The sequence below is a fragment of the Oncorhynchus keta genome, chromosome 15 (genome assembly GCF_023373465.1).
Source record: "Oncorhynchus keta strain PuntledgeMale-10-30-2019 chromosome 15, Oket_V2, whole genome shotgun sequence".
In the NCBI taxonomy this organism is placed as follows: Eukaryota; Metazoa; Chordata; class Actinopteri; order Salmoniformes; family Salmonidae; genus Oncorhynchus; species Oncorhynchus keta.
Window position 1 is genome coordinate 1,677,657 of NC_068435.1, and position 27,302 is coordinate 1,704,958.

The window sequence follows — 27,302 nt, forward strand, 5'->3', positions numbered from 1 at the left end:
AATTTGCTTACCGGCCAAATAGGTCCACAGACGATGCAATCTCAACCACACTGCACACTGCCTAACCCACCTGGACAAGAGGAATACCTATGTGAGAATGCTGTTCATCGACTACAGCTCGGCATTCAACACCATAGTACCCTCCAAGCTCGTCATCAAGCTCGAGACCCTGGGTCTCGACCCCGCCCTGTGCAACTGGGTACTGGACTTCCTGACGGGCCGCCCCCAGGTGGTGAGGGTAGGCAACATCTCCCTCCCCGCTGATCCTCAACACGGGGCCCCACAAGGTGCGTTCTGAGCCCTCTCCTGTACTCCCTTTTCACCCACGACTGCGTGGCCACGCACGCCTCCAACTCAATCATCAAGTTTGCGGACGACACAACAGTGGTAGGCTTGATTACCAACAACGACGAGACGGCCTACAGGGAGGAGGTGAGGGCCCTCGGAGTGTGGTGTCAGGAAAATAACCTCACACTCAACGTCAACAAAACTAAGGAGATGATTGTGGACTTCAGGAAACAGCAGAGGAACACCCCCTATCCACATCGATGGAACAGTAGTGGAGAGGGTAGCTAGTTTTAAGTTCCTCGGCATACACATCACAGACAAACTGAATTGGTCCACTCACACTGACAGCCGTGAAGAAGGCGCAGCAGCGCCTATTCAACCTCAGGAGGCTGAAGAAATTCGGCTTGTCACCAAAAGCACTCACAAACTTCTACAGATGCACAATCGAGCATCCTGGCGGGCTGTATCACCGCCTGGTACGGCAACTGCTCCGCCTCAACCGTAAGGCTCTCCAGAGGGTAGTGAGGACTGCACAACGCATCACCGGGGGCAAACTACCTGCCCTCCAGGACACCTACACCACCCGTTGTTACAGGAAGGCCATAAAGATCATCAGGACATCAACCACCCGAACCACTGCCTGTTCACCCCGCTATCATCCAGAAGGCGAGGTCAGTACAGGTGCATCAAAGCTGGGACCGAGAGACTGAAAAACAGCTTCTATCTCAAGGCCATCAGACTGTTAAACAGCCACCACTAACAGTGAGTGGCTGCTGCAACACACTGTCATTGACACTGACCCAACTCCAGCCATTTTAATAATGGGAGTTGATGGGAATTATGTAAATATATCACTAGCCACTTTAAACAATGCTACCTTATATAATGTTACTTACCCTACATTATTCATCTCATATGCATATGTATATACTGTACTCTACATCATCGACTGCATCCTTATGTAACACATGTATCACTAGCCACTTTAGCTATGCCACTTTGTTTACTTTGTCTACACACTTCATCTCATATATGTATATACTGTACTGATACCATCTACTGTATGCTGCTCTGTACCATCACTCATTCATATATCCTTATGTACATGTTCCTTATCCCCTTACACTGTGTATAAGACAGTAGTTTTGGAATTGTTAGTTAGATTACTTGTTGGTTATCACTGCATTGTCGGAACTAGAAGCACAAGCATTTCGCTACACTCGCATTTAACATCTGCTAACCATGTGTATGTGACAAATAAAATTTGATTTGATTTGATTTGAATGTCCTTGATTGGCACAGCCAGAGCCCGGAACCCATCGAACACTTACGGAGAGACCTGAAAGTATCTGTGCAGAGACGCTCCCCGTCCAATTTGACAGAGCTTGAGAGGATCTACAGAGAAGAATGGGAGAAACTCCCCAAATACAGGAGTGCCAAGCTTGTAGCGTCATAACCAAGAAGACTTGAGGCTGTAATTGCTGCCAAAGGTGCTTCAACAAAGTACTGAGTAAAGGGTCTGAATACTTATAATAATATTAATATTAATAATAATAATAATAATAATAATAATAATAATAATATTAATATTAATAATAATAATAATAATAATAATATTAATATTAATAATAATAATAATAATATTAATAATATTAATAATGTGCAATCTTCCTGGGAAGGAGAACCAAAACGCAGCGTGGTTAGGGTGAAACATCTTTAATCAATACGAATACTGGGAAATACACTACAAATATACAAACAATAAATGTGAAAACCGAAACAGTCCTGTGTGGAGAAACAAACACAGACACGAAAACAACCACCCACAAAACCCAACACAAAACAGGCTACCTAAATATGGCTCCCATAATTTTTCCAACAATTGTTTAAAGACAGATTATTTCCCTTATAATTCACTGTATCACAATTCCAGTGGGTCAGAAGTTTACATACACTAAGTTGACTGTGCCTTTAAACAGAAAATTCCAGAAAATTATGTCATGGCTTTCGATGTTCTGATAGGCAATTGACACAATTTCAGTCAATTGTAGGTGTACCTGTGGATGTATTTCAATGCCTACCTTCAAACTTAGTGCCTCTTTGCTTGACATCATGGGAAAATCAAAAGAAATCAGCAGACCTCTAGAATTGTAGACCTCCACAAGTCTGGTTCATCCTTGGGAGCAATTTCCAAATGCCTGAAGGTACCACGTTCATCTGTACAAACAATAGTACAACAACTGTAAACACCATGGGACCACGGACCCGTCATACCGCTCAGGAAGGAGACTTGTTCTGTTATTATTGAATTTTTTTTACCCATTTTATAGAACTTTTCATGAACTACTACACCAGACCTGGCTTCTTATTTGTTTCACAATGTTCTATTATTTCTAGTAGTTTTGTCGTATATTATCTCCAATGTATCGTCCATGTAAAAACCTGTCTGATCAGGGTGATCACAATCTGGTAAAACCCCTTTTAATTCTGAGTGCTCTGCATTTCACGGTAAATGTCCATCTTGATTTTTAATACGAATAGTGAACACTGAAACAAAAAACAATAAAATGACAAACGAAAATAAAACACAGAACAGAAAATAAACACCCACGAAACACAGGTGGGAAAAGGCTACCTAAGTATGATTCTCAATCAGAGACAACTAACGACACCTGCCTCTGATTGAGAAACCATACCAGGCCAAACGCAAAACACAACGTCGAAAACGGAACAGATTCTTCCTGAATCTCCAACACAGGAACAAAATAATTTGCAGAAACTCCTTACTGAAGAATCATCTACGATATTTTAAAAGAGGAAGCTAGTTATGTCACGTTCTGACCTTAGTTATTTTATTTATGTCTTTGTTTTAGTCAGGGCGTGAGTTGGGTGAGTTGGGTGGGTTATCTATGTTCCGTTAAGGGCAGGGTGATGGTAGTTTGTAGAGTGATTACCTTAAGGGCACCGTGATGATAGTTTGTATAGTGATTTCCTTAAGGGCACGGTGATGATATTTTGTAGAGTGATTTCCTTAAGGGTGATGATAGTTTGTAGAGTGATTACCTTAAGGGCATGGTGATGGTAGTTTGTAGAGTGATTTCCTTAAGGGCAGGGTGATGATAGTTTGTGATGATTATAGTTTGTAGTTTGAGTGATTACCTTAAGGGGGTGATGATAGTTTGTAGATTACCTTAGGGCAGGGTGATGATAGTTTGTAGAGTGATTTCCTTAAGGGCATGGTGATGATAGTTTGTAGAGTGATTATTACCTTTAGGGCATGGTGATGATAGTTTGTAGAGTGATTACCATGGTGATGATAGTTTTAAGGGCAGGGGTGATGATAGTTTGTAGAGTGATTACCTTAGTTTGTAGGGATTACCTTAAGGGCAGGGTGATGATAGTTTGTAGAGTGATTTCCTTTAGGGCACAGTGATGATAGTTTGTAGAGTGATGACCTTAAGGGTGATGGTAGTTTGTAGAGTGATTACCTTAAGGGTGATGATAGTTTGTAGAGTGATTTCCTTAAGGGCAGGGTGATGATAGTTTGTAGAGTGATTACCTTTAGGGCAGGGTGATGATAGTTTGTAGAGTGATTACCTTAAGGGCAGGGTGATGATAGTTTGTAGAGTGATTACCTTAAGGGCAGGGTGATGATAGTTTGTAGAGTGATTACCTTAAGGGCAGGGTGATGATAGTTTGTAGAGTGATTACCTTAAGGGTGATGATAGAGTGATTTCCTTAAGGGCAGGGTGATGAGTTTGTAGTTTGTAGAGTGATTTCCTTTAGGGCAGGGTGATGATAGTTTGTAGAGTGATTTCCTTAAGGGCAGGGTGATGATAGTTTGTAGAGTGATTACCTTAAGGGCAGGGTGATGATAGTTTGTAGAGTGATTACCTTTACGGTCCATTGAGGTACTTAACAATGTGTTACGGTCTCCATAATGATTTGATCATTTGTTGCCTGTTAGTTCAATAAATTGGCATAAATGTTTTCGAAGAAGTATGTATCATCCTGATTTGGACCATATAGATTAATGAGACAAATCTCTTTTTCGTCCACTTTCATATTAAAAAATATCCACCTTCCTTGTGAATCATTCCTGATTATTTGCACATTCAGATTGACATTTCTGTTAATAAATATCATCACACCTTTTGAGTTCTTTTGTCCAAGACAGAAAAGTATTACCCCGTTCGTCTAAGGACGTAGAGTGAGTTTCCTGTAAACAGTATATGTTATATTCCTTTTCTTTTAGCCTGATCTTATTTATATCTGCTAAACCGTTACAATTATAACTGGCTCTACTTATTTCACCCCTTACCATAACTAGATACTATTCTCAGTCTAAAGTGACCATAATTAGTGCTTGTAAAGTTACTGCCATCAGAGGTATTCTGAAGGTCAAAATCAGAGCTTTCAAATGTCTGATATTTACAAGTCAAGAAATAGGTTCCATTTGTTTTATTCCGTTGCCCTTTTGGCTGTTTGCCTGTTTGCCCGTTTGGCTGTTTGCCTGTTTGTCTGTTTGCCTGTTTGGCCGTTTGGCCGTTTGCCTGTTTGCCTGTTTGGCCGTTTGGCCGTTTGACCGTTTGGCCGTTTGGCCGTTTGCCTGTTTGGCCATTTGCCTGTTTGACTGTCAGGCTGTTTGCTATTTGACTGTTTGCCTGTTTGGCTGTTTGCCTGTTTGACTGTTTGGCTGTTTACCTGTTTGGCATTTTGTCTGTTTGCCTGTTTGGCTGTTTGGCTGTTTGTCTGTTTGCCTGTTTGGCTGTTTGGCTGTTTGCCTGTTTGCCTGTTTGGCTGTTTGGCTGTTTGCCTGTTTGGCTGTTTGCCTGTTTGCCTGTTTGCCTGTTTGGCTGTTTGGCTGTTTGCCTGTTTGTCTGTTTGGCTGTTTGGCTGTTTGTCTGTTTGGCTGTTTGTCTGTTTGTCTGTTTGGCTGTTTGCCTGTTTGTCTGTTTGTGTGTTTGTCTGTTTGCCTGTTTGGCTGTTTGGCTGTTTGCCTGTTTGGCTGTTTGCCTGTTTGCCTGTTTGGCTGTTTGGCGTTTGCCTGTTTGGCCGTTTGCCTGTTTGCCTGTTTGGCTGTTTGCCTGTTTGGCCGTTTGCCCGTTTGGCTGTTTGCCTGTTTGCCTGTTTGCCTGTTTGCCCGTTTGCCCGTTTGTCCGTTTGCCTGTTTGGCTGTTTGACTGTTTGGCGTTTGCCTGTTTGTTATATTGATGTTTGCCCGTTAGAGACAGTGTCTTTGGCGTTTAGATCCAGTAGGTTTAGCGTTTATATTGGCTGTTTAGTGAGAGTGTCTTTACCTGTTTCAGTAGGTTGTTTGTCTGTTTGCCTGTTTGCCCGTTTGGCTGTTTGCCTGTTTGCCTGTTTTAGCCCGTTTAGCGTTTGGCGTTGCCCGTTTGCCCGTTTAATCTCGTTTGGCTGTTTGCCTGTTTGGCTGTTTGCTATTTACCTGTTTGCCTGTTTGCCTGTTTGCCTGTTTGGTTATTTGCCTGTTTGGCCGTTTGCCTGTTTGCCTGTTTGGCTGTTTGCCTGTTTACCTGTTTGCCTGTTTACCTGTTTGTGCTATTTAGCTGTTTTACCTATTTAGTAAATTTGCCTAGTTTGCCTGTTTGCCTATTTGCCTGTTTGCCTATTTGCCCGTTTACCCGTTTAGCCGTTTAAATTTAGTAGGTTGATGCCGTTTGGCTATTGGCTGTTTGCCTGACAGTGCTGTTTGCCTGTTTGCCTGTTTGCCTGTTTGTTATATTGGATTTGCCTGTTTGGCTGTTTGGCTGTTTAGCCGTTGCCTGTTTGCCTGTTTGGCCGTTTGCCTGATTTGCCTGTTTGGCTGTTTGGCTGTTTTATATTTGCCTGTTTACCTGTTTGGCCGTGATTGACCTGTTTGGGTAGCCGTTTGCCGTTGGCTGTTTGGCTGTTTGCCTGTTTGCCTGTTTGGCTGTTTGGCTGTTTGCCTGTTTGGCTGTTTGGCTGTTTGCCTGTGAGCCACAGATGGTAGAAAATTGAGACAAGGTGTTATTTGTGTAGTAAATCTGAGTAGGTTGATGTGTGTTATATTGGATGTTTATTTTTTTATTTTTTATTTTACCTTTATTTAACCAGGTAGGCTAGTTGAGAACAAGTTCTCATTTGCATACTGCGACCTGGCCAAGATAAAGCATAGCAGTGTGAACAGACAACACAGAGTTACACATGGAGTAAACAATTAGCAAGTCAATAACACAGTAGAAAAAAAAATGGGCAGTCTATATACAATGTGTGCAAAAGGCATGAGGAGGTAGGCGAATAATACAATTTGCAGATTAACACTGGAGTGATAAATGATCAGATGGGCATGTACAGGTAGAGATATTGGTGTGCAAAAGAGCAAAAAGTAAATAAATAAAAACAGTATAAAAACAGTATGGGAATGAGGTAGGTGAAAAAAGGGTGAGCTATTTACCAATAGACTATGTACAGCTGCAGCGATCGGTTAGCTGCTCGGATAGCTGATGTTTGAAGTTGGTGATGGGAGATAAAAGTCTCCAACTTCAGCGATTTTGCAATTCGTTCCAGTCACAGGCAGCAGAGTACTGGAAGAAGGCGGCCAAATGAGGTGTTGGCTTTAGGGATGATCAGTGAGATACACCTGCTGGAGCGCGTGCTACGGATGGGTGTTGCCATCGTGACCAGTGAACTGAGATAAGGCGGAGCTTTACCTAGCATGGACTTGTAGATGACCTGGAGCCAGTGGGTCTGGATGTGAATATGTAGTGAGGGCCAGCCGACTAGAGCATACAAGTCGCAGTGGTGGGTGGTATAAGGTGCTTTAGTGACAAAACGGATGGCACTGTGATAGACTGCATCCAGTTTGCTGAGTAGAGTGTTGGAAGCCATTTTGTAGATGACATCGGGTAGTCGAGGATCGGTAGGATAGTCAGTTTTACTTGGTAAGCTTGCAGCGTGGGTGAAGGAGGCTTTGTTGCGGAATAGAAAGCCGACTCTGGATTTGATTTTTGATTGGAGATGTTTGATGTGAGTCTGGAAGGAGAGTTTGCAGTCTGTTACACCTAGGTACTTATAGATGTCCACATATTCAAGGTTGGAACCATCCAGGGTGGTGATGCTAGTCGGGCATGCGGGTGCAGGCAGCGATCGGTTGAAAAGCATGCATTTGGTTTTACTCGCGTTTAAGAGCAGTTGGAGGCCACGGAAGGAGTGCTGTATGGCATTGAAGCTCGTTTGGAGGTTGGATAGCACAGTGTCCAATGACGGGCCGAAAGTATATAGAATGGTGTCGTCTGCGTAGAGGTGGATCAGGGAATCGCCCGCAGCAAGAGCAACATCATTGATATATACAGAGAAAAGAGTCGGCCCGAGGTGAACCCTGTGGCACCCCCATAGAGACTGCCAGAGGACCGGACAGCATGCCCTCCGATTTGACACACTGAACTCTGTCTGCAAAGTAATTGGTGAACCAGGCAAGGCAGTCATCCGAAAAATCCGAGGCTGTTGAGTCTGCCGATAATATTTGGTGATTGACAGAGTGAAAGCCTTGGGTAGGTCGATGAAGTACGGCTGCACAGTACTGTCTTTTATCGATGGTGGTTATGATATCATTCAGTACCTTGAGTGTGGCTGATTGGTGCACCCGTGACAGTGTCTCGTAGTAAACCAGATTGCACAGCGGAGAAGGTACGGTGGGATTCGATATGGTCAGTGACCTGTTTGTTGACTTGGTTATATTGAAGACCTTAGATAGGCAGGGCAGGATGGATAGTAGGTCTATAGCAGTTTGGGTCCAGGGTGTCTCCCCTTTGAAGATGGGGATGACTGCGGCAGCTTTCAATCCTTGGGGATCTCAGACGATATGAAAGAGAGGTTGAACAGGCTGGTAATAGGGGTTGCGACAATGGCGGCAGATAGTTTCAGAAATAGATGGGTCCAGATTATCAAGCCCAGCTGATTTAATACGGGTCCAGGTTTTGCAGCTCTTTCAGAACATCTGCTATCTGGATTTGGGTGAAAGGAGAACCTGGAGAGGCTTGGGTGAGGAACTACGGGGGGCGGAGCTGTTGGCCGAGGTTGGAGTAGCCAGGCGGAAGGCATGGCCAGCCGTTGAGAAGTGCTTATTGAAGTTTTCGATAATCATGGATTTATCGGTGGAGACCGTGTTTCCTAGCCTCAGTGCAGTGGGCAGCTGGGAGGAGGTGCTCTTGTTCTCCATGGACTTCACAGTGTCCCAGAATTTTGGAGTTGGAGCTACAGGATGCAAACTTCTGCCTGAAGAAGCTGGCCTTAGCTTTCCTGACTGACTGCGTGTATTGGTTCCTGACTTCCCTGAACAGTTGCATATCACGGGGCTATTCGATGCTATTGCAGTCCGCCACAGGATGTTTTTGTGCTGGTCGAGGGCAGTCAGGTCTGGAGTGAACCAAGGGCTGTATCTGTTCTTGGTTCTGCATTTTTTGAACGGAGCATGCTTATCTAAAATGGTGAGGAAGTTACTTTTAAAGAATGACCAGGCATCCTCAACTGACGGGATGAGGTCAATGTCCTTCCAGGATACACGGGCCAGGTCGATTAGAAAGGCCTGCTCACAGAAGTGTTTTAGGGAGCGTTTGACAGTGATGAGGGTGGTCGTTTGACTGCGGCTCCGTGGCGGATACAGTGCGATGAGGCAGTGATCGCTGAGATCCTGGTTGAAGACAGCGGAGGTATATTTGGAGGGCCAGTTGGTCAGGATAGCGTCTATGAGGGTGCCCTTGTTTACAGAGTTGGGTTGTACCTGGTGGGTTCCTTGATGATTTGAGTGAGATTGAGGGCATCTAGCTTAGATTGTAGGACTGCCGGGGTGTTAAGCATATCCCAGTTTAGGTCACCTAACAGAACAAACTCTGAAGCTAGATGGGGGCGATCAATTCACAAATGGTGTCCAGGGCACAGCTGGGAGCTGACGGGGTCGGTAGCAGGCGGCAACAGTGAGAGACTTGTTTCTGGAGAGAGTAATTTTCAAAATTAGTAGTTCAAACTGATGTGATATAGTGACAGTGTCTATATGGGTAGTAAATCTGAGTAGGTTGATGTGTGTTATATTGGATGTGATATAGAGAGAGTGTCTATATGGGTAGTAAATCTCAGTAGGTTGATGTGTGTTATATTGGATGTGATATAGTGACAGTGTCTATATGGGTAGTAGATCTCAGTAGGTTGATGTGTGTTATATTGGATGTGATATAGTGACAGTGTCTATATGGGTAGTAAATCTCAGTAGGTTGATGTGTGTTATATTGGATGTGATATAGAGAGTGTCTATATGGGTAGTAAATCTCAGTAGGTTGATGTGTGTTATATTGGATGTGATATAGTGACAGTGTCTATATGGGTAGTAGATCTCAGTAGGTTGATGTGTGTTATATTGGATGTGATATAGAGAGAGTGTAGTAGATCTCAGTAGGTTGATGTGTGTTATATTGGATGTGATATAGTGAGAGTGTAGTAGATCTCAGTAGGTTGATGTGTGTTATATTGGATGTGATATAGTGAGAGTGTCTATATGGGTAGTAGATCTCAGTAGGTTGATGTGTGTTATATTGGATGTGATATAGTGAGTGTCTATATGGGTAGTAGATCTCAGTAGGTTGATGTGTGTTATATTGGATGTGATATAGTGACAGTGTCTATATGGGTAGTAGATCTCAGTAGGTTGATGTGTGTTATATTGGATGTGATATAGTGAGAGTGTCTATATGGGTAGTAGATCTCAGTAGGTTGATGTGTGTTATATTGGATGTGATATAGTGAGAGTGTCTATATGGGTAGTAAATCTCAGTAGGTTGATGTGTGTTATATTGGATGTGATATAGTGAGAGTGTCTATATGGGTAGTAGATCTCAGTAGGTTGATGTGTGTTATATTGGATGTGATATAGTGAGAGTGTCTATATGGGTAGTAGATCTCAGTAGGTTGATGTGTGTTATATTGGATGTGATATAGTGTTATAGTGTCTATAGTGGGTAGTAGATCTCAGTAGGTTGATGTGTGTTATATTGGATGTGATATAGTGACAGTGTCTATATGGGTAGTAGATCTCAATAGGTTGATGTGTGTTATATTGGATGTGATATAGTGATAGTGTAGTAGATCTGAGTAGGTTGATGTGTGTTATATTGATGTGATGTAGTGAGAGTGTTATATTAGTAGATCTCAGTAGGTTGATGTGTGTTATATTGGATGTGATATAGAGAGAGTGTAGTAGATCTCAGTAGGTTGATGTGTGTTATATTGGATGTGATATAGAGAGAGTGTAGTAGATCTCAGTAGGTTGATGTGTGTTATATTGGATGTGATATAGTGACAGTGTCTATATGGGTAGTAGATCTCAGTAGGTTGATGTGTGTTATATTGGATGTGATATAGTGAGAGTGTCTATATGGGTAGTAGATCTCAGTAGGTTGATGTGTGTTATATTGGATGTGATATAGTGAGAGTGTAGTAGATCTCAGTAGGTTGATGTGTGTTATATTGGATGTGATATAGAGAGAGTGTCTATATGTGTAGTAGATCTCAGTAGGTTGATGTGTGTTATATTGGATGTGATGTAGTGAGGGTGTGTTATATTGGATGTGATATAGTGACAGTGTCTATATGGGTAGTAGATCTCAGTAGGTTGATGTGTGTTATATTGGATGTGATATAGTGAGTGTGTGTTATATTGGATGTGATATAGTGACAGTGTCTATATGGGTAGTAGATCTCAGTAGGTTGATGTGTGTTATATTGGATGTGATATAGTGAGAGTGTGTTATATTGGATGTGATATAGTGTCTATAGGGTAGTAGATCTCAGTAGGTTGATGTGTGTTATATTGGATGTGATATAGTGACAGTGTCTATATGGGTAGTAGATCTCAATAGGTTGATGTGTGTTATATTGGATGTGATATAGTGAGTGTGTGTTATATGGGATGTGATATAGTGAGAGTGTGTTATATTGGATGTGATATAGTGAGAGTGTGTTATATTGGATGTGATATAGTGAGTGTGTGTTATATTGGATGTGATATAGTGAGTGTGTGTTATATTGGATGTGATATAGTGAGAGTGTGTTATATTGGATGTGATATAGTGAGAGTGTGTTATATTGGATGTGATATAGTGAGAGTGTGTTATATTGGATGTGATATAGTGAGAGTGTGTTATATTGGATGTGATATAGTGAGAGTGTGTTATATTGGATGTGATATAGAGAGTGTGTTATATTGGATGTGATATAGTGAGTGTGTGTTATATTGGATGTGATATAGTGAGAGTGTGTTATATTGGATGTGATTTAGTGAGAGTGTGTTATATTGGATGTGATATAGTGACAGTGTCTATATGGGTAGTAGATCTCAGTAGGTTGATGTGTGTTATATTGGATGTGATATAGTGAGTGTGTGTTATATTGGATGTGATATAGTGACAGTGTGTTATATTGGATGTGATATAGTGAGAGTGTGTTATATTGGATGTGATATAGTGACAGTGTGTTATATTGGATGTGATATAGTGAGTGTGTGTTATATTGGATGTGATATAGTGACAGTGTAGTAGATCTCAGTAGGTTGATGTGTGTTATATTGGATGTGATATAGTGACAGTGTGTTATATTGGATGTGATATAGTGAGAGTGTGTTATATTGGATGTGATATAGTGAGAGTGTGTTATATTGGATGTGATATAGTGAGAGTGTGTTATATTGGATGTGATATAGTGAGAGTGTGTTATATTGGATGTGATATAGTGAGAGTGTGTTATATTGGATGTGATATAGTGACAGTGTCTATATGGGTAGTAGATCTCAATAGGTTGATGTGTGTTATATTGGATGTGATATAGTGAGAGTGTGTTATATTGGATGTGATATAGTGAGAGTGTGTTATATTGGATGTGATATAGTGACAGTGTGTTATATTGGATGTGATATAGTGACAGTGTGTTATATTGGATGTGATATAGTGACAGTGTGTTATATTGGATGTGATGTAGTGACAGTGTGTACTATGTCTGTATAAGAGTAAGACTATAATGTGTGATGTCCAAATAAATAATAACTCTGCCGATATGCATGTTTGAGTGTCTATGTGTATAACATGTAGTGCGTATAGCCTTAATATTCATGATGATAATTGTAATCCATATAGTATCAGCATCATAGTTGCATCATAATGACCTTTAACATAATTGAAAAACACATCCCAGCATTGCCATAGCAACTGACGTTTCACATGATCATGAAAGAGACCTTGCATTACTATGGAGACGGCTTCACTACAGTACAAATGTATTCCGTACAGTATGTTATTATTCCCCAATGCCCCTACTCTGATATCGTCCCCTTGCTTGTTGTAAACATATATGAACTTGTAGACAAATACATAAAAAAGATAGACAAACAAGAACCATGTTAAATTATGAAACAGTTCTCCACAATAGAGAATAAAAAATAGTGCATATAGCCTTAATATTAAATTATACACACACCTGATCTCGCTCTCTTCAGTCACTCTCTCTCTCTTCTATTTTTTATTCTCTCCCTCTCTCTCTATTGTCAACAACTGTTTTATAATGTAGCATGTTTCTTGTTTGTCTATCTTTTTTTATCTATGCTGTAGTGGCTCTGGATCAGTCTACTAAACAACTCCCTGCTGTAGGTTTTACTGCTAACCTACAAAGCATTACATGGGCTTGCTCCTACCTACCTCTCTGATTTGGTCCTGCCGTACATGCCTACACGTACGCTACGGTCACAAGACGCAGGCCTCCTAATTGTCCCTAGAATTTCTAAGCAAACAGCTGGAGGCAGGGCTTTCTCCTATAGAGCTCCATTTTTATGGAACGGTCTGCCTACCGATGTCAGAGACGCAAACTCGGTCTCAACCTTTAAGTCTTTACTGAAGACTCATCTCTTCAGTCGGTCATATGATTGAGTGTAGTCTGGCCCAGGAGTGGGAAGGTGAACGGAAAGGCTCTGGAGCAACGAACTACCCTTGCTGTCTCTGCCTGGCCGGTTCCCCTCTTTCCACTGGGATTCTCTGCCTCTAACCCTGTTACGGGGGCTGAGTCACTGGCTTGCTGGGGCTCTCTCATGCCGTCCCTGGGGGTGCGTCACCTGGGTGGGTTGATTCACTGTTGTGGTCGGCCTGTCTGGGTTTGCCCCCCTTGGGTTGTACCGTGGCGGAGATCTTTGTGGGCTATACTCGGCCTTGTCTCAGGATGGTAAGTTGGTGGTTGAAGATATCCCTCTAGTGGTGTGGGGGCTGTGCTTTGGCAAAGTGGGTGGGGTTATATCCTTCCTGTTTGGCCCTGTCTGGGGGTGTCCTCGGATAGGGCCACAGTGTCTCCTGACCCCTCCTGTCTCAGCCTCCAGTATTTATGCTGCAGTAGTTTGTGTCGGGGGCTAGGGTCAGTTTGTTATATCTGGAGTACTTCTCCTGTCCTATTCGTATCTAAGTGTGTTCTCTAATTCTCTCCTTTCTAAGTGACCATGCCCCAGGACTACCTGACATGATGACTCCTTGCTGTCCCCAGTCCACCTGGCCATGCTGCCTCCAGTTTAAACTGTTCTGCCTTACTATTATTCAACCATGCTGAACATTTGAACATCCCACGTTCTGTTATAATCTCCACCCGGCACAGCCAGAAAAGGACTGGTCACCCCACATATGCTCTCTCTAATTCTCTCTTTCTCTGTCTCGGAGGACCAGCCCTAGGACCTGCCCCAGGACTACCTGACATGATGGCTCCTTGCTGTGCCCAGTCCACCTGACTGTTCTGCCTTATTATTCGACCATGCTGGTCATTTATGAACATTTGAACATCTTGGTCATGTTCTGTTATAATCTCTACCCGGCACAGCCAGAAGAGGACTGGCCACCCCACATAGCCCGGTTCCTCTCTAGGTTTCTTCCTAGGTTTTGGCCTTTCTAGGGAGTTTTTCCTAGCCACCGTGCTTTTACACCTGCATTGTTTGCTGTTTGGGGTTTTAGGCTGGGTTTCTGTACAGCACTTTGAGATATCAGCTGATGTACGAAGGGCTATATAAATAAATTTGATTTGATTTTGCTGTAGTGGCTCTGGATCAGTCTACTAAACGACTCCCTGCTGTAGAGGCTCTGGATCAGTCTACTAAATGACTCCCTGCTGTAGTGGCTCTGGATCAGTCTACTAAATGACTCCCTGCTGTAGTGGCTCTGGATCAGTCTACTAAATGACTCCCTGCTGTAGTGGCTCTGGATCAGTCTACTAAATGACTCCCTGCTGTAGTGGCTCTGGATCAGTCTACTAAATGACTCCCTGCTGTAGTGGCTCTGGATCAGTCTACTAAATGACTCCCTGCTGTAGTGGCTCTGGATCAGTCTACTAAATGACTGAAATAATCAGCAACACAACATAGTAACAGAGACTCAGGCGTTCCTCTCTTGACTGCTTTTTATTGTGGTGGATGTTTGACGAGGCAGCGTCCAGCTCGGGATAAACAACACAACAGTCAGGTCCCTCCAGTAACTCCTCTACTGGTCCTTCAGCTCCTTCAGTCTAAATGACTCCCTGCTGCTCCTTCAGTCTCCTGTGGCCGACTTCACTGTGACTGCAGACGTGGCTCTGGAACACAAAGGGGAAAATGACTCAGTACAGTAGTGAACTACACTGAACACAATATTTTAAATGACAACATGTTGTAGTGGCTTGGTCCCAAAATGATAAATCCTGACATTAACTATACGCATAAAAAAGCTTTCATTTTGTGCACACTGTTTACTTCCCTGTTAATGAGCATTTCTCCTTTGCCAAGATAATCCATCCACCTGTCAGGTGTGGCATATCAAGAAGCTGATTAAACAGCACCACCATTACACAGATGCACCTTGTGCTGGGGACACTAAAAGGCCACTCTAAAATGATCAGTTGTGTCACACAACACAATGCCACAGATGTCTCAAGTTGAGGGAGATTGGCGTGCCGACTGCAGGAATGTCCACCAGAGCTTCTGCCAGAGAATGTTAATTGCTTTACCGTAAGCTGCCTCCACCGTGTTGGAGAATTTGGCAGTACGGGGGAGGGGTGAGTTTGTGTGTGAGTTTAATAAAGCCCAACATCCTGATCGGTCCGGCCGCTGGGGAACCAGACCCAGCCAATGCCCCCCAGGGCACACCCACGGCTGCACACTTACCCAGTCATGTGTAAATCCATAGACTAAGGCTTAATGAATTTATTTCAATTGACTAATTTCCTACATACTGTAACTCAGTAAAAAAAAGTTGAAATTGTTGCGTTACAGTATTGACCTTTTTGAGGAGGTGAACCCTGGAACTCCAAAGATAGTGCATTAGTTAACAGCCGTGACCTTGAAGACAGCTAGCTAACTTAGTTTAGCTGTTTTTCAAAGTCAAAATCAGCATAGTATTCACGGGTGGAATGGTCCATATTTGTGCACACTGTTCCCCCCCTTTTGAGCATTTCAGTTTGCCAAGTATAATCATCCACCTGTCAGTGTGTTGGGGCATATCAAGGTAGTTTTGAATGATATGTTTGTCAATGTCAGTAGAGTAGGCTACCCTGTAATGTGTGGTAATAAAACCAAGTTACTTAATTAGCCTAAATCATGACTCACAAATTAATAGTAGGCCAAGTCTCGTGCATAGAACAAGCCAGCCGACTTGCCTCTTTAAAACAAATATTTTTTGGGGTGCGTAGTGGATTTCACCATTGTGCAGCGCCACGGCTAAATGACTGCACATCTTTCCCAGGACAAAACACTGAACTGATATGACTGGATCAGAGTCCTTCCTACAAAACTTAAGGAAAAAATGTGCTCCCAAACTATTTCAACAGGGCCCATGACTCCATCTTCTCCCGACAGTTATGTTCCAGAGGTACTGAACAAAACCAGACCATTTCAAAGACTTTACCTTTTTTTTTTTTTTTTTTTGAACTTTATTTAACCAGGCAAGTCAGTTAAGAACAAATTCTTATTTTCAATGACAGCCTGGAAACAGTGGGTGCCTGTTCAGGGGCAGAACGACAGATTTGTACCTTGTCAGCTCTGGGATTTGAACTTGCAACCTTTCGGTTACTAGTCCAACGCTCTAACCACTAGGCTACGCTGCCGCCCCTGAGGTAGTTCATGGAAGGAAATCAGTCAATTCAAGTCTAATCTATGGATTTCACACGACTGGGCAACACAGATATGCATCAGTTGGTCACAGAAACTCTAAGGGCGTGGCTCAGAAAACCAGTCAGTATCTGGCGTGGCTCAGAAAACCAGTCAGTATCTGGCGTGGCTCAGAAAACCAGTCAGTATCTGGCGTGGCTCAGAAAACCAGTCAGTATCTGGCGTGGCTCAGAAAACCAGTCAGTATCTGGCGTGGCTCAGAAAACCAGTCAGTATCTGGCGTGGCTCAGAAAACCAGTCAGTATCTGGCGTGGCTCAGAAAACCAGTCAGTATCTGGTGTTGATCAGAGAACCAGTCAGTATCTGGTGTTGATCAGAGAACCAGTCAGTATCTGGTGTTGATCAGAGAACCTTTCAGTATCTGGCGTGGATCAGAGAACCTGAGGAGCCCAGTCAGTATCTGGCGTGGATCAGAGAACCAGTCAGTATCTGGCGTGGATCAGAGAACCAGTCACGTATCTGGCGTTGATCAGAGGAGTCAATCAGTATCTGGCGTTGATCTGAGAACCAGTCAGTATCTGGTGTTGATAAAGAACCAGTCAGTATCTGGCTCAGAAAACCAGTCAGTATCTGGTGTGGCTCAGAGAACCAGTCAGTATCTGGTGGCCATTAGGCTCAGAAAACATAGAGTTGATCAGGCTGTTGATTGTGGAATGTTGTCCCAGTCCTCTTCGATGGCTGTGTGAAGTTGCTGGATATTGGCGGGAACTGGAACACGCTGTCGTACACGTTGATCCAGAGCATCCCAAACATGCTTAACACATGACATATCTGGTAAGTATGCGGATCGTGGAAGAACTGGGAATGGTGTACAGATCCCTGACACATGGGGCTGTGTATTATCATAGAGAAACACGAGGTGATGGTGGCGGATTTTTTTCTGACCTCCTCTAAGATGAGACATGTGAAGACAGCATTAGACCAAGGATGGACAACTGAGGCTGCAGGTGCAGATGACGGACAGGAAGCCACTAAACTATAGCCATACAGCCTTCCGGTTCCCCCCCAGAGCAGCAAGAGGAACCCCTCTACCGTGAGACTCCGCTCAAACCCTACACATTAACCGGAGAACTCAGTTCTGCCACCTAAGGTCTCTTGGCCCTCCCAACCCTACGGGAGGGCCACTCCCACAAAGCCAAATCTCCTTTCTGTCCTGGCACCTCAATGGTGTTATCAGCTTCCTCCTGAAGCTAGGAAAGCAGAGTTCCTGCCCATCTTCCAAAAAGCACACAACCCCCCCCCCAGAAAGCCTCTTGGAATATGACCACCGCCACCCAGACCCCAGTCACCCACCCACCGCCCAGACCCCAGTCACCCACACCGCCCAGCCCAGACCCCAGTCACCCAGTCACCCACACACCGCCCCAGACCCCAGTCACCCACCCCCCGCCCAGACCCCCAGTCACCCACCCACCGCCCAGACCCCCAGTCACCCACCCACCGCCCAGACCACATCACCCACCCACCGCCCAGACCACATCACCCACACACCGCCCAGACCACATCACCCACACACCGCCCAGACCACATCACCCACCCAGACGCCCAGACCACATCACCCACACATAGCTACTTACTTGTATGTCCAGGCACCTCCAGCAACAGTCTTCATGCAGGACCCACAGTGCCAGATACCAACAGCCCTCCTCTTCATCTTCGTCTGAAGATTTAAAACAAATTAAGTGCTTTGATTAATCTCCGCTCTGTTATAACACATCAGTAACAGTTCTGCAGGACCGTACCTCGGCGTGGGCCCTACCTCGGCGTGGGCCCTACCTCGGCGTGGGCCCTACCTTGTTAGAGGTGTGGACCGTACCTTGCCACAGAAGGAGCAGGTGTACTGGCTGTATATGTTAGAGATGTAGACTGTACCTTGCCACAGAAGGAGCAGGTGTACTTGGCGTGCTGGCTGATCTCAATCTTCTTCACCATCTTCCTGAGCGACGCGCCGTAACGTGTGCCATATTTACCCACAATCCCCACCTTCTTGGTGCGCTTAGCCTGAGGAAGACAATCATTAATAAATACAATCATTCATACACAACTCTCTCAAGTTAGCAAATCTCACTTTAATGTGATAGGAAATAGCCCCCCCAAAACACAGCTCGTTATCTAAACAGAGGCAATGCCAAACCACAGCTCGTTATCTAAACAGAGGCAATGCCAAACCACAGCCAGATATCTAAACAGAGGCAATGCCAAACCACAGCCAGATATCTAAACAGAGGCAATGCCAAACCACAGCCAGATATCTAAACAGAGGCAATGCCAAACCACAGCCAGATATCTAAACAGAGGCAATGCCAAACCACAGCCAGATATCTAAACAGAGGCAATGCCAAAACACAGCCAGATATCTAAACAGAGGCAATGCCAAAACACAGCCAGATATCTAAACAGAGGCAATGATATCTCAAAACACAGCCAGATATCTAAACAGAGCCAGCAATGCCAAAACACAGCCAGATATCTAAACAGAGGCAATGCCAAACCACAGCCAGATATCTAAACAGCCCCCCCAAAACACAGCCAGATATCTAAACAGCCCCCCCAAAACACAGCCAGAATGCCCCCAAAACACAGCCAGATATCTAAACAGCCCCCAAAACAAGCCAGAGCCCCCCAAAACACAGCCAATAAACAGCCAAAACACAGCCAGATATCTAAACAGAGGCAATGCCAAACCACAGCCAGATATCTAAACAGCCAGGCAAAAACACAGCCAGATATCTAAACAGAGGCAGATATATGCCAAAACACAGCCAGATATCTAAACAGAGGCAATGCCAAAACACAGCCAGATATCTAAACAGAGGCAATGCCAAAACACAGCCAGATATCTAAACAGAGGCAATGCCAAAACACAGCCAGATATCTAAACAGAGGCAATGCCAAAACACAGCCAGATATCTAAACAGAGGCAATGCCAAAACACAGCCAGATATCTAAACAGAGGCAATGCCAAAACACAGCCAGATATCTAAACAGAGGCAATGCCAAAACACAGCCAGATATCTAAACAGAGGCAATGCCAAACCACAGCCAGATATCTAAACAGCCCCCCCAAAACACAGCCAGATATCTAAACAGCCCCCCCAAAACACAGCCAGATATCTAAACAGAGGCAGAACCATTCCGCCAATTTGACGAGCCAAGGACGGTCTCTTCCTAAGCAACATTACAGAACCATAAAGTTAGCGATTAGCCAAGTTGTAGACGGGAAAAAAAACCCATGCAATCAACTAGCGGTCCCGTTGACTTCTCGGCATAAAGGCAGAAGACTAAGACCTCTGACAACCCCACTCGGGAAGATCGTTAGTCGCGGTTACCGGGTTTTCTCCGAACATTAGATACGCCGCCTCTAGTGAAAACAGCGAGGACGGACTGGGAGTTTAGTCTTTCCAGATGAGCATGCTAAAAACAGGCTAGTTGCTTGCCTATAACGAGTTATTGACACGGACCATGCTTTGGGTCTGGTGACTGCTGCAATATTACAAAAAAAACACAGTCCCCGCTGTACCGAGTACACCCGGTTTCAGCCAGAAACCTGACACCAAGCCGAAAGCCATGCACGTACTGGGCGGCCATTGCTGCGACTTTCAGGTATTGCGAACACAACAAAAATGTATATATATTTTGGCATTTTGTTCACAATAATATCTGTAATAATTTGTGGATCTAATTGAGAATTATATTTTCAGACCATCAGATCAATTATTCGCATTGGATTAGATAGATTGGTGTGGATTAAGACGGGAACATTTCGGGCTCACCATTGTTGCTGAGGAGACGTCGGTCCAAAGAGGAAGAGCTGAGGTCGCAGGCGCACTTTACCCCTGTGGAACGTGTTGCATTGTGGGATGTCGGCGCTGTCCTGGGCCTTTTGAGCCCCAGTTGAGAGGGAAAAGTAGTTACAAATTAAAGGTTTTAAATATTTTAACATTTAGTTTTGGGTCTATCTGCAAGTGATACATCACTAGAGGAATATAGATCTAGTAAATGTTGTTTGTTTTCCTATAATTAGATAAAATAGCCAGAGTTTCTTGAACCAAATGAAAATAAATTAATAAAATAACCAAACTGTCCATGTACATAATAGCCATAATACACAGGATTCTAATGTTAATAATGTCATAAAAGCTATATGCATGTATACACAGTTGAAGTCAGAAGTTTACATACACCTTTGCCAAATACATTTAAACTCAGTTTCACAATTCCTGACATTTAATCCTAGTAAAAATTCCCTGTTTTAGGTCAGTTAGGATCACCACTTTATTTTAAGAATGTGAAATGTCAGAATAATAGAGATAACTATTTATTTAAGCTTTTATTTCTTTCATCACATTACCAGTGGGTCAGAAGTTAATATACTCAATTAGTATTTGGTAGCATTGCCTTTAAATTGTTTAACATGGGTCACACATTTTAGGTAGCCTTCCACAAGCTTCCCTCTATAAGTCCTCCAATACCTTGACTTTGTTGGCCTTAAGAAATTTTCCACAACTTTGGAAGTATGCTTGGGGTCATTGTCCATTTGGAAGACCCATTTGCAACCAAGCTTTAACTTCCTGATTTATGTCTTGAGATGTTGCTTCAATATATCCACAATTTTCCTACCTCATGATGCCATCGATTTAGTGAAGTGCACTAGTCCCTCCTGCAGCAAAGCACCCCCACAACATGATGCTGCCACCCCCGTGCTTCACGGTTGGGATGGTGTTCTTCGGCTTGCAAGCCTCCCCCTTTTTCCTCCTTTCATAACAATGGTCATTATGGCCAAACAGTTGTATTTTTGTTTCATCAGACCAGAGGACATTTCTCCAAAAAGTACAATGTTTGTCCCCATATGCAGTTGCAAACCATAGTCTGTCTTTTTTATGGCGGTTTTGGAGCAGTGGCTTCTTCCTTGCCGAGCGGCCTTTCAGGTTATGTCGACATAGGACTCGTTTTACGATGGATAAAGATACTTTAAAAATATTTTTTTATTTAACAAAAATGTCGCCTTTTCTTCTCCCCAATTTCGTGGTATCCAATTGGTAGTAGTTACAGTCTTAACTCATCGCTACAACTCCCGTACAGGCTCGGGAGAGGCAGAGGTCGAGAGCCATGTGTCCTCCGAAACACAACCCAACCAAGCCGCACTGCTTCTTGACACAAGGCACATCCAACCCGGAAGCCAGCTGCACCAATGTATCGGAGGAAACACCGTACACCTGGCGTCCTGGTCAGCGTGCACTGCGCCCGACCCGCCACACGAGTCGCTAGTGCGCGATGAGACAAGGATATCTCTGCCGGCCAAACTTTCCCTATCCCGGACGATGCTGGGCCAATTGTGCGTCGCCCCATGAACCTCCCGGTCTTGGCCGGCTGTGACGGAACCTGGGCTCGAACCCAGAATCTCTCGGCTTAGACCCCCGGATATAGATACTTTTGTACCTGTTTCCTCCAGCATCTTCACAAGGTCCTTTGCGGTTGTTCTGGGATTGATTTGCACTTTTCACACCAAAGTACATTCATCTTTAGGAGACAGAACACATTTCCTTCCTGAGTGGTATGACGGCTGCGTGGTCCCATGGTGTTTATACTTGCGTGCTATTGTTTGCACCGATAAATGTGTACCTTCAGGCGTTTGGAAATTGCTCCCAAAGACAAACCAGACTTGTGGAGGTCTACAATTATTCTTCTGAGGTCTTGGCTGATTTCTTTTGATTTTCCCATGATGTCAAGCAAAGAGGCACTGAGTTCGAAGGTAGGCCTTGAAATACATCCACAGGTACACCTCCAATTGACTCAAATTATGTCAATTAGCCTATTAGAAGCTTCTAAAGCCATGACATCATTTTCTGGAATTTTCCAAGCTCTTTAAAGGCACAGTCAACTTAGTGTATGTAAACTTCTGACCTACTGGAATTGTGATACAGTGAATTATAAGTGAAATAATCTGTCTGTAAACAATTGTTGGAAAAATGACTTGTGTCATGCACAAAGTAGATGTCCTAACCGACTTGCCAAAACTATAGTTTGTTAACAAGAAATTTGTGGACAGTACCGCTCAGTGCTGTGGCTGGACAGGACAATGATAGAGGTTAAACTGTGGGCTCAGTGCTGTGGCTGGACAGGACAATGATAGAGGTTAAACTGTGGGCTCAGTGCTGTGGCTGGACAGGACAATGATAGAGGTTAAACTGTGGGCTCAGTGCTGTGGCTGGACTGGACAATGATAGAGGTTAAACTTGTGATGTTAAACTGCACGCTACTATTCCCGAACGATTTGGAGCACAGTTGAAAAGTGAACGTGCTGACTGGAATAGATTTCACTGCGTGAGATGTAAGAGTTGTCATACTGGAGAAATATGAAATTGAATGGAGAGCGTGTGTGCATTAGTGGTTGTGTATGTTTGTGTATGTATGTGGTTCTCTCCGTGGTTCTCTGCGTTGTTCTCTCTGTGGTTCTCTGCATGGTTCTCACCACGGTTCTCTCCACAGTTCTCTCAGTGGTTCTCTGCGTGGTTCTCTCTGTGGTTCTATCTGTGGTTCTCTGCATGGTTCTCTCCATGGTTCTCTCAGTGGTTCTTTGCGTGGTTCTCTCCGTGGTTCTCTGTGTCATTCTCTGCATGGTTCTCTCCGTGGTTCTCTGCGTGGTTCTCTGCGTGGTTCTCTCTGTGGTTCTCTGCATGGTTCTCTCCATGGTTCTCTCCATGGTTCTCTCAGTGGTTCTCTGCGTGGTTCTCTGCGTGGTTCTCTGCATGGTTCTCTCCATGGTTCTCTCAGTGTTTCTCTCTGTGGTTCTCTCCATGGTTCTCTCAGTGGTTCTCTGTGTGGTTCTCTCCATGGTTCTCTCTGTGGTTCTCTGTGTGGTTCTCTCCATGGTTCTCTCTGTGGTTCTCTCCATGGTTCTCTCAATGGTCCTCTGCATGGTTCTCTCCGTGGTTCTCTCTGCGTGGTTCTCTGCATGGTTCTCTCCGTGGTTCTCTGCGTGGTTCTCTCAATGGTCCTCTGCATGTCTCTCTCCGTGGTTCTCTGCATGGTTCTCTCCATGGTTCTCTCCAAGGTTCTTACATGGTTCTCTCTGTAGTTCTCTGCATGTTTCTCTCTGTGGTTCTTGCATGGTTCTCTCCATGGTTCTATGCATGGTTCTCTGCATGTTTCTCTCCATTGTTCTCTGTGTGGTTCTATGCATGGTTCTCTGCATGGTTCTTTCCGTGGTTCTCTGCATGGTTCTTTCCGTGGTCCTCTGCATGTTTCTCTCCATTGTTCTCTGCATGGTTCTTTCCGTGGTCCTCTGCATGGTTCTCTCCATGGTTCTCTGCATGGTTGTGCCACAGAGTTTCTAAACCTCTTTGGCTGTGCTCTGTATTTACAATTCAGATATTTTACTGTAGTTGACAGTTCAGTAAGGAGCCGGCCAAATAGACTTTCCAACAACATGAATCACTGTAAATGTCAGTGCTATTTCATGGTGTAATCTCCGAATGATCCAACAGAGGGCGGTAATGAGACACTACATCCATTACCTGGCTTTCTAATTTTACCTTTATTTAACTTGGCAAGTCAGTTAAGAACAAATTCTTATTTACAATAACTGCCTAGGAACAGGGGGTTAACTGGTCTAGGAACAGGGGGTTAACTGGTCTAGGAACAGGGGGTTAACTGCCTAGGAACAGTGGGTTAACTGCCTAGGAACAGTGGGTTAACTGGTCTAGGAACAGTGGGTTAACTGGTCTAGGAACAGTGGGTTAACTGGTCTAGGAATAGGGGGTTAACTGGCCTAGGAACAGTGGGTTAACTGGTCTAGGAACAGTGGGTTAACTGGTCTAGGAACAGTGGGTTAACTGCCTAGGAACAGGGGGTTAACTGCTTAGGAACAGGGGGTTAACTGCCTTGTTCAGGGGCAGAACGATACATTTTTACCTTGTCAGCTCGGGTCGTCAATCTCAAAACCTTTCAGTTACTAGCCCAACGCTCTAACCACTAGGCTACCTGCCTCCCCTACACTCTAACCACTAGGCTACCTGCCACCCCTACACTCTAACCACGAGACTACCTGCCGCCACTACACTCTAACCACTAGGCTACCTACCGCCCCTACACTCTAACCACTAGGCTACCTGCCTCCTCTACACTCTAACCACTAGGCTACCTGCCATCCCCTACACTCTAACCACTCGGCTACCTGCCACCCTCTAACCACTAGGCTACCTACCACCCCTACACTCTAACCACTAGGCTACCTGCCTCCTCTACACTCTAACCACTCGGCTACCTACCGCCCCTACACTCTAACCACTAGGCTACCTGCCGCCCCTACACTCTAACCACTAGGCTACCTGCCATCCCCTACACTCTAACCACTAGGCTACCTACCACCCCTACACTCTAACCACTAGGCTACCTGCCGCCCTCTAACCACTAGGCTACCTGCCGCCCCTACACTCTAACCACTAGGCTACCTGCCACCCTCTAACCACTAGGCTACCTACCACCCCTACACTCTAACCACTAGGCTACCTGCCTCCCCTACACTCTAACCACTAGGCTACCTGCCACCCCTACACTCTAACCACGAGACTACCTGCCGCCACTACACTCTAACCACTAGGCTACCTGCCATCCCCTACACTCTAACCACTCGGCTACCTGCCACCCTCTAACCACTAGGCTACCTACCACCCCTACACTCTAACCACTAGGCTACCTGCCTCCTCTACACTCTAACCACTCGGCTACCTACCGCCCCTACACTCTAACCACTAGGCTACCTGCCGCCCCTACACTCTATCCACTAGGCTACCTGCCATCCCCTACACTCTAACCACTAGGCTACCTACCACCCCTACACTCTAACCACTAGGCTACCTGCCACCCTCTAACCACTAGGCTACCTACCACCCCTACACTCTAACCACTAGGCTACCTGCCGCCCTCTAACCACTAGGCTACCTACCACCCCTACACTCTAACCACTAGGCTACCTGCCACCCTCTAACCACTAGGCTACCTACCACCCCTACACTCTAACCACTAGGCTACCTGCCACCCTCTAACCACTAGGCTTCCTGCCGCCCCTACACTCTAACCACTAGGCTACCTGCCACCCTCTAACCACTAGGCTACCTACCACCCCTACACTCTAACCACTAGGCTACCTGCCGCCCCTACACTAACTACTAGGCAACCTGTCGCCACTACACTCTAACAGAACAAGCAAATCAAATGATTTATCCATACGGGGTAAATGTCCAAAACCATTCTCATCTGCACCATGAACTGTAGCTAAGCGAATGCATATGCTTGGCATGGCAGGGCTTCTATAATTTGGCGTGCTCCAACGTATTTTGAAATGTGGTTAATTTTCTCTATAATTTAGCCTAACAGGGTGGAAATGTATGAGTGGTGAATATAGACTAACAACATGGGACATAGATACATCTGTTTATATATATGTACCTATGGTTTCCCACCAAAGAAATGATGACACTTCCTGAAAGTGGTGTCATTGTAGGAAGTGGTTGTTTTCTTAAAGGAGAATTACAACACTTCCTGAATGTGGTGTCATTGTAGGAAGTGGTTGTTTTCTTAAAGGAGAATTACAACACTTCCTGAATGTGGTGTCATTGTATGAAGTGGTTGTTTTCTTAAAGGAGAATTACAACACTTCCTGAATGTGGTGTCATTGTAGGAAGTGGTTGTTTTCTTAAAGGAGAATTACAACACTTCCTGAATGTGGTGTCATTGTAGGAAGTGGTTGTTTTCTTAAAGGAGAATTACAACACTTCCTGAATGTGGTGTCATTGTAGGAAGTGGTTGTTTTCTTAAAGGAGAATTACAACACTTCCTGAATGTGGTGTCATTGTAGGAAGTGGTTGTTTTCTTAAAGGAGAATTACAACAAACTAACATGGTGGAAAGTCAAAGACACATGAAAGCTTAAATAAAACAATAAATACAATCATCATTAAAGGAATAGAGTTAATGAGAGAGAATTTAACTAGGACTATAAAATAATGAAGAATAAATATATATATATATATATATATATTATGGCTTGTATTTCTGTATTTCTCGTGGAAGGTGATCAATAAAAACACCTACATACGGGGAAAAAAGAGTCTAAATATCAAGATCCATATTTGAGTGTTTGTAAGGTAAAGGACACCTGACCTTTTGGAATACACATTTGACACTAAATAAGAAGTTACATTTCCTGGGGACAGAAGAGGCATTGCATAGTCAGATATCCTATACATGCATGTTGCACAGCCGGAGGGTGAATATCAGATGAGTAAATATACTGTGAGATAATTGGCTGGCTGGCTGGCTGGCTGACTGGCTGGCTGACTGGCTGGCTAACTGACTGGCTGGCTGGCTGACTGGCTGACTGACTGGCTGGCTGACTGACTGGCTGACTGGCTGGCTGACTGACTGGCTGGCTGACTGGCTGACTGACTGACTGGCTGGCTGACTAGCTGACTGACTGGCTGGCTGACTGGCTGACTAGCTGACTGACTGGCTGGCTGGCTGACTGGCTGGCTGACAAGCTGACTGACTGGCTGGCTGGCTGACTGGCTGGCTGGCTGGCTGACTAGCTGACTGACTGGCTGGCTGGCTGACTGGCTGGCTGACTGGCTGGCTGGCTGGCTGGCTGGCTGGCTGGCTGGCTGGCTGGCTGACTGGCTGGCTGGCTGGCTGGCTAGCTGGCTATGTGGAAGGTTGCCTGCTTGTAGTCAGTCCTATAAAACCCAGAAATGAGTTCTGTAGCTCAGTTGGTAGAGCATGGCGCTTGTAACGCCAGGGTAGTGGGTTCAATTCCCGGGACCACCCAT

The 27,302-nt window shown here is 44.5% G+C and overlaps 3 long non-coding RNA genes across 27 annotated transcripts; 1 reads left to right on the plus strand and 2 right to left on the minus strand.

Annotated features, from left to right (window-relative positions):
* Window positions 1–3,302: 3,302 nt before the first annotated feature.
* LOC127907698 (uncharacterized) lies at window positions 3,303–4,689 on the minus strand. The gene is made up of 3 exons (XR_008065451.1): window positions 4,145–4,689; window positions 3,744–3,847; window positions 3,303–3,351 (listed from the first exon to the last, which is right to left on the minus strand). It is a non-coding gene; the product is annotated as an uncharacterized LOC127907698 (long non-coding RNA).
* A 1,498-nt stretch (window positions 4,690–6,187) lies between these two features.
* Window positions 6,188–12,909, plus strand: LOC118381369 (uncharacterized). Of its 25 annotated transcripts, XR_008064511.1 has the most exons (7): window positions 9,305–9,538; window positions 9,777–9,841; window positions 9,905–10,229; window positions 10,653–10,717; window positions 10,773–10,837; window positions 10,933–11,087; window positions 11,869–12,104. It is a non-coding gene; the product is annotated as an uncharacterized LOC118381369 (long non-coding RNA). The 25 variants fall into 25 exon arrangements; XR_008064520.1 differs by lacking the exons at window positions 10,773–10,837; window positions 10,933–11,087 and having other exon boundaries at window positions 9,298–9,408; window positions 9,474–9,538; window positions 11,116–12,104; XR_008064514.1 differs by lacking the exons at window positions 10,933–11,087; window positions 11,869–12,104 and adding an exon at window positions 12,114–12,909 and having other exon boundaries at window positions 10,588–10,717; window positions 10,773–10,932.
* Window positions 12,910–18,054: 5,145 nt separating this feature from the next.
* On the minus strand, window positions 18,055–22,117 carry LOC118380452 (uncharacterized). The gene is made up of 4 exons (XR_008064529.1): window positions 22,100–22,117; window positions 20,251–20,357; window positions 18,350–18,478; window positions 18,055–18,137 (listed from the first exon to the last, which is right to left on the minus strand). It is a non-coding gene; the product is annotated as an uncharacterized LOC118380452 (long non-coding RNA).
* Window positions 22,118–27,302: the final 5,185 nt, after the last annotated feature.